This window comes from Triticum dicoccoides, chromosome 7B (assembly GCF_002162155.2).
Source record: "Triticum dicoccoides isolate Atlit2015 ecotype Zavitan chromosome 7B, WEW_v2.0, whole genome shotgun sequence".
NCBI classification, from domain to species: Eukaryota; Viridiplantae; Streptophyta; class Magnoliopsida; order Poales; family Poaceae; genus Triticum; species Triticum dicoccoides.
The window spans coordinates 331,015,850-331,023,709 of NC_041393.1; positions in this window are offsets into that span (position 1 = coordinate 331,015,850).

A 7,860-nucleotide genomic window follows, 5' to 3' on the forward strand; every position below is an offset into this window, starting at 1 on the left:
TATGGAACGGAAAGTAAAAGATTGCAAAGAAAGTAAATAGGAAACTAAAATTGTAGATCGGAAACTTGTATGATGGAAAATAGAAGATTATATGATGGAAAATAGACCCGGGGGCCATGGGTTTCACTAGAGGCTTCTCTCAAGATACAAAATATTACGATGGTTGAACAAATTACTTTCGAGCAATTGATAGAAAAGTGCAAAGTTATGACTATATCTAAGGCAATGATCATGAATATAGGCATCACGTCCATATCAAGTAGACCGAAACGATTCTGCATCTACTACTATTACTCCACACATCGACCGACTCATGCCTGCATCTCGAATATTAAGTTCATAAGAACAGAGTAACGCATTAAGTAAGATGACATGATGTAGCGGGATAAACTCAAGCAATATGATGAAAACCCCATCTTGTTATCCTCGATGGCAACAATACAATACGTGTCGGTTCCCCTTCGGTCACTAGGATCGAGCACCGCAAGATTGAACCCAAAGCTAAGCACTTCTTCCATTGCAAGAAAAACCAATCTAGTTGGCCAAACCAAATCGATAGTTCGAAGAGACTTGCAAAGATATCAAATATGCATATAAGAATTCAGCGGAAATTCAAATAATATTGATAGATAAGCTGATCATAAATCCCCAATTCATCGGATCTCGGCAAACACACCGCAGAAAAGTATTACATCGAATAGATCTCCAAGAACATCAAGGAGAACATGGTATTGAGAATCAAAGAGAGAGAGAAGAAGCCATCTAGCTACTAGCTATGGACTCGTAGGTATGTGGTAAACTACTCACGCTTCATCAGAGAGGCAATGGTGTTGATGTAGAAGCCCTCCATGATCGAATCCCCTCCGGCAGGATGCCAGAAAAGGCCCCTAGATGGGATCTCACGGGTAAAGAAAGTTGCGGTGGTGGAAAAGTGGTTTCGTGGCTCCCCTGGAAGGTTTTGGGATATTTGAGAATATATAGGCGGAAGAAATAGGTTGGTGGAATCACGAGGGGGCCACAAGGGTGGGGCGCGCCGTCTGACCTTGTGGCCACCTCGTGGCTTACCTGACGTGCACTCCAAGCCCTCTAGATGTCTTCTGGTCCAAGAAAAATTATCGCGAAAGTTTCATTCCGTTTGGACTCCGTTTGGTATTCCTTTTCTGTGAAACTCTATAACAAGGAAAAAATAGAAACTCGCACTGGGCTCTAGGTTAATAGGTTAGTCCCAAATATCATATAAAATAGCATATTAATGCATATAAAACATCCAATACAGATAATATAATAGCATGGAACAATCAAAAATTATAGATACGTTGGAGACGTATCATCGCCAGCTAGCCTTCAACGACCACCATTAGAGACCACACAAGCATGCATAACTTACAAATAATGGACGAATCGATCAAACACATACTCGTGTGCAGTGGCACTATGATCTGTTGCTCACGATACATATATATATGTACCATAGTACCCTCTCTAGCTAGGTTGTTCTATAGATTGTTGTTGTGATGGATGATATACATGAGTAAGGCGCCGAGTCCCGTCGTCGCGTCGTGTGTAGAGCCATGGCTAATGTCGAGCAGCTCGGCGCCCAAGCATGAGTATAGGTGTTGAGCCAGGTGAATACATGCTCGGTGTTCGCGAAGGCCGCCAGCAAACGTCTAAACAGTAATGTCGAGCACTGCCGGGGTGCGCAGGTGACAGGCTCGCCGTTTGCATTGCACCGTGAACAGGACTTTGATTGAGAGGGCGACGTGCATGCATTAGCATGGTTTGACATTGTGAGCATGAGTGTCTACACACATACATGCTACTTACGTCTATGGGCGGTGTGCACTAATGTGTGAATCACGTATAATATAAAAAAATTGTTTGTGCATTTAACGCAAAGTATTTCATTTTCATTTGGCTGACAAGTGTGCGTTGCAGCGACGAGCCTATGGTTTGATTCCTCACATACGCATAAGTTTGGTTTTTATTTCTTTCTCCACTGATAGGTAGGCCCGCATAGATAGATAGATATAGAACACGAGCTGATGACACACACGTAGACTGTTTGACTGGTCAACCAGACAAATACGAAGCTATATGCTGATCCAGTGACCGTAAAATCACCATATCTCATATATATAGTAATCGTATCGACCGTATCGTAAGTACAATGATCAAAGTGAGCTATCAAGACAAGTTCGATGACCGCCAATGCATTTTACTCGGTAATAAATGACAAGGATTGAAGCGGAATCCAAATTTCCTTCGTCGTCTGTCCATGAGCTCTTGACAAACCAATGCACTATACGGTTGTCCGGCCACTCCGCCCCGGAGCTCTCACCAAGCGTCGTTCATGACACCGCGCCGCACACTAACCAGTAAGGAAGCGATTGCATCCCACCGCTTCGAGTTCCTCGCCGCCCACGACCGCACACAAAATGGTGGGGAAGCGATGGTATCTCGTCGTGTCGAGTTCATCGCTGCTCGCGACATCACACCTACGTGGGCGGACCTTGAAGCTGCCAAGGCCGAATGGGCGGTAGAGCAAGAGGCGGCCAAATTCACACAGAGGGAGCGGAAAAGGCAGAAAGCACTCAAGAAAAGACAGGCCCACCGCCACAAGAAAGAAGAGGACACACGCGCTGCTGCGTAGAGCTCGGCGGAGATCCAAGCACGGTGCAGTGTCGCCGACAAAGCCAGGAAGGAGAACGACAACGTCTGGCTAGCATGTGAGAAGTAGTAACTAGTAGTTAGTATGTCTGTCTGTGTCGCCCATACATTTGTTTAATTAATTACGAGCATGTACCGGTACTAGTTACTGCTGTAGTTTTTAGAGCAAATTACCAGTGCATTAGCCTAGACTCAATGGAAAAATTCCTATCCTATGCATCAAATGGCATCTCTTTCTCTACAGGAATTGAAATGCATGTCATCTCACTTCCTATGATTTTCATATTCCCATAAAGTTCCTATCCTATGAACCAAAGGTGGCCTCTGCTGGAGTACAGTACTACTGTAGCTAGCAGTATTGCTGGTATGGTAGTTTTCTTCAAGAAGAGGAATTCAACAAAGTCATGATGGTTCCTTCGTCTGAGCAACTTCATAGTGGGAAAGGTTGGGCCTGTGATTTGACGGCTCATTAGTCATTATTACTGCGGTGCAACGACCAGGGTGACTCTCTCTTGGAGTTTTGCGTGCATGGCAAGTTGACCAGGATGGTCGACGTCCCACATGTCGGCGAAGAAGTATTCTTTCCGATATCGAGGAGCAAGGAAACCGCGTGGTATAGTATCACTGCTGATTTATATTTATTTTTTATTTTTGATGAAAGCTAGCGTTTTAACTCTTACGATGAAGGAGTGCCAAACATGACACGTGTTGGATGTCCCACACGTCAGCGAAAGGAGTGGGACATGAACATCGTGGTAGAGCGTCTCCACTTCTTCCACTTCTAGGTTGGAGACCACATGTAGTACTAGTGGTATGAACGGTACAAAGTGCGACCCGGAGAGAAAGACACGTCTAGTTGGATGGTCTCGGGCCATACATTTAAACAAATATAAAACCTAATATGTGCCTCCAATAAATATAGTAGTAGAGTACTTAGGCATGTACATCATAACATCATTGTGCGTTGCACGTACAACATTTAGTGGTAGTAAGAGACAAATGCCTATATGCCTCGCATGTTCATACTATTTGTGCCTTTCTACTTCACTTGTTGTGGTACATTACTCAGGTTCGTACGTCCACTCCTGGGTACATGTTCATATCGTAGTTCCAGTCCCATGTGTTCTTCACAGATGGAACGATCCACAACGGTGGGCAATGGGAGTGCATATCATCATAGCTTCTTAGTGTGGCTTCCCACGATGGAGACTCATCCAAACTGAAGCGGCATAAATCAGGGATAGGGGCATTCAAGATATGAATCCGTCGGTGCGCAATGAAAATGCACCCTTTCTTCATGAACGGCGGGCCGTCGGCGTCATGCACAAAAGGTGGCATCGTTTGCACTATGGGGTAGTTGTCCCCGATGAAAATCGAGTACTCTTCAAGTGTGTTCATCCCCACCCAGGTAGCATCACGGGGGTCAAACACGCCGCCGTCCATCTGGTACACCTGGCATCTCAGACCTGGATACATGCTGATGTGCATGGTTATGGTCCATGCAGTATAATAAGGTGACGTAAGCAGGGGATACGGGTTAAAATAGAATACTTTATAATGCTTATTTCTATGAGGGGGAACGGAAACAATGTATAGACCAGCTGTGGCACAGGCGACGACAAACAATTTGAGAGTGTTACCTGGGCCATGTACATTAATTAAAGTAGGAGTAGTTTTGTTTGATGGGATTATGGCTACCTAGCTAGTACTACACAAAACTGAAATTGTTAGGCTGCTGCCAACGCATGGGTGCTTAAATGAGGTGATAAGAACATTAAATAGCTTAGCAACTATACTCCCCACTGCATAGATGCTTAGCTTATGATAATGATTTAGTAACTAAAGCTCTTCATGTATTGGTGGGTTTCCTTCCTTTAAATGTTTTTCCTAGGTTCACGCGCTTAGCATTATTTCTTCCTGGGGTCACCACACTCATCTCTCTCCTCTTAAATAACTTGCCACATTAGAATTTTTGCCTATGTGGAAGGCTTAGCACCTGTACAAGATGAAATGCAAAAAAGATAGAGGGATGTGATGGTTGCCTGTCCGTTTATTTTACCATGCCACCTATTACTGGGAGTGGTGGGGTTTTGTGATATGACAGCTTTACTGCCGCGCCACGAGCGTGATGAGACTCCCGTGCAGCGCTTCCCTCTACACTAGTACTAACTCCATCGTGGTTTATTAGTCCCCCATGTAATTTGACTGAAGATTTAACTGACAAAATGTTAGTGCATATCAACAAAAACTATATCGTTGGATTCGTATTTGAACAAAGTTTTTAGTGATATAATTTTTGGTGACATGCATGAGCATTTATCGTAATATATATAATGTTAGTTAAATTTATGGTCGTACTATATATATTAAGGTGCCCGTGCGTTGCACGGAATAGTGAAATGCATTGATCGGGGAGTTGTTTATTTTGACGAAGTATGGGACGAGGATCCCCTGCCGTGGACTAGCCTACCTTTGAGCCATGGACACATGGGTCCCATAGAGCATGGGGCCCACCTATCAGTGACTCAAAGGCAAGGTATGGTAGGGATTAATAAGTCAGAGGATCCACGCCCCGAAGTATGTGGGGGTCATCTCATGTGTGACGAGTATCGATAGGTTTCTTCGGATATTATTTCTTCTCTAGAGCTCACAAACATCCGGGTGAATAGTAAATCTAGGATAAATATATAAAAAAGTATCTTTTGCAAACAAAAGCGTTCAACTATTCAACCTGCATCCAAAACTTGTGAAGAAATAACACTTATTGTGCTTTGCAAGAAATAATCTTTAAGAACTAGTTTTTGAGTATCGATTTTGTTTACTTTTTTCTAGACCACCATGAATGTAAATCAGGATGACTTGGAAGGGGGCAGAGGAGATGTAAGAAATGGTTCATCATAAGTATTTCACCATTACTGTAGTAAAAATTCTTAATTAATCTCATAAATGGCAAGCGAGAACTCTAATGGAGCAAAAGCATACATGGAGGATTCTAGACTAAACCATAAATGGGTACACTTATATTCAAGCGTGATACTCTAATAGAGCAAGATCATGCATGGAAGTTTCTATACTATATAAATAAGAAGTCTCCACATGCTTAGACAGCGGATTACATTTAGCAAAGACTAATGATGAACAGTTGACTTAGTAATGCATATGACCAGGTGAACCTCCTTGGAGTCCCCATGCATCGTCGTGGGGTGAAAATCATACCAGGCGTCTTCCAAGTCCATATTGTCAGGAACGGAGCAGCTCGGAACAGTCCCAGTCAGTGTGATGGAGGTGGTGTTGGCGCCCTCGTACTTCAGAGGGGCAGGAACAGTGAGCACGCACCCATACACCGGCCTCGTGTCAGCGTCAGCGGTGTTGCTCCTGACGCACACTACAGAGAAGGGGTGGTGGCCTGCACGGGCCTTGCCAGTGCCCACGGCCAAGAGGAAGACGCTACTATCCTCCTCCACAACTAGCAGGTGGCGGTGATCCTCCAGCGACTCCGGCACGGCGAACGGGTAGCATGTCTCGTACTTGATATTCATCGTCGCGGGCTAGTAGTAATTGATGGATGATGCCATGAGGTGATGCACAAGGCTCACCGGCGAGCCCTCAAACGACGGCATGCATCATAGCAGTAGCAGGGCACGTGCACGCATCTGGAACTATGCTCCGCCAGCGAGTGTTGGTCGATGTACCTCTCACAGCCGAAACTCTTGTAGATGTAGGGCACCTTGCAAGCATCGACCAGGCCGTCCATGAAATGGGAGTGGCTGTAGGGGACGTTGCGCCCACCGAATGGAGCGTAGGAGGGAGTGGCTGTATGGGGCATTGCACCCACCGAATGGAGCGCAGGAGTAGCACACGAAGTGGTAGATGGTGTCCTTACTAGTACTCACTAGTCTCTAGTCTCTACTCTTAGAAAAAACCGAGTTGGTGATGATGGTGTGCCTGGCATCTTGTAATATAGACCATCCGATCTATATCTGACGGATGGAAAGCAAACTATGACAATTTTACAAAAGATACCTGCACCTCTCTCCACATTTACACATAAGGCCTTGCCTCGTTCATCCTTATATCCCACAACCTCATTGCTGAGCAATTAAAAAAGGAAGTCTCTGGAACAATCCGGCATGGTGGCCACTACCGGCACCATCCATCCCCATGCCTCCGCCCAGTCCGACCACCAGTCACCACCACGCCCCACTCCTCCTCACCTTATCTCTCATCTTTCTCGAGATATCTTTTTTTATGAAATTCTCGAGATAGCATTTTTCCGATAAAATTCTCGAGATATCATTAGTTTTTACACATGGGATTACTCCTGCATGGGTCAATCACAATAGGTGTTTCGTAAAAAATGCATCTTGATGTTCCATGAAATGCACGGGCATCTTGCTAGTAGTTTATACAACTTGGCATTATAAAGTTGCATAGATGACTATCCCAAACAACAACAAAAAGAAGGAAAGAACTACTCCTGCTCCTGGAGTACAAAGAGACATGTACTAAAATGTTATAAGATGACATGGCAATAAGATATACGATAGTTGCTGGCTCTACTACTCTTGGATCAGAGATAAGGGATTACCTGGGTACATGATCAGGGTCCGATCGAGATAGATCGTGGCACCTTGTTGCCCTTCAATGGTACCATAGATAAGGACTGCTATGATAGTACGTCCCAACTGGGTGTCGTCAGCTACAAAGTTCCAAGTTAGACCAAATGCTCCATGCACATCCATGATTGGCGATCTGATTTTGATCGGGGGATGTCTTTGCCCTGCATAACCGTGCAAACAAGGCAGAATTCATAGAAACCAGACGAAAATCATTACATTTTGAAAACTTTTCATATAAACTGGACAAGATACATTACGGTTTTCATACAAACCAGAGTAAAACCGACTCTAAACAAGTTGCAACTGTAATGTAGGCGGCGCACGGACGCCGGTCGGCCGTGGTGTCATTTGAGCCTACTCATAGCGGGAAGTATCATATACAATATAGTACTAGTGCATGATGCTAGTGTATGATATACTACTTTTATAGTGCATAGTATCATAGAGTAGTAGCATAGATGATCACATTTATTGCCATGCATGACCCCTGTCTCTTCTTTAATTCTCTGCCACATCACCATGTCTGTTATTCCCGAGTGTATGTACCCGCTAAGTTACCACCACCAGCACTATG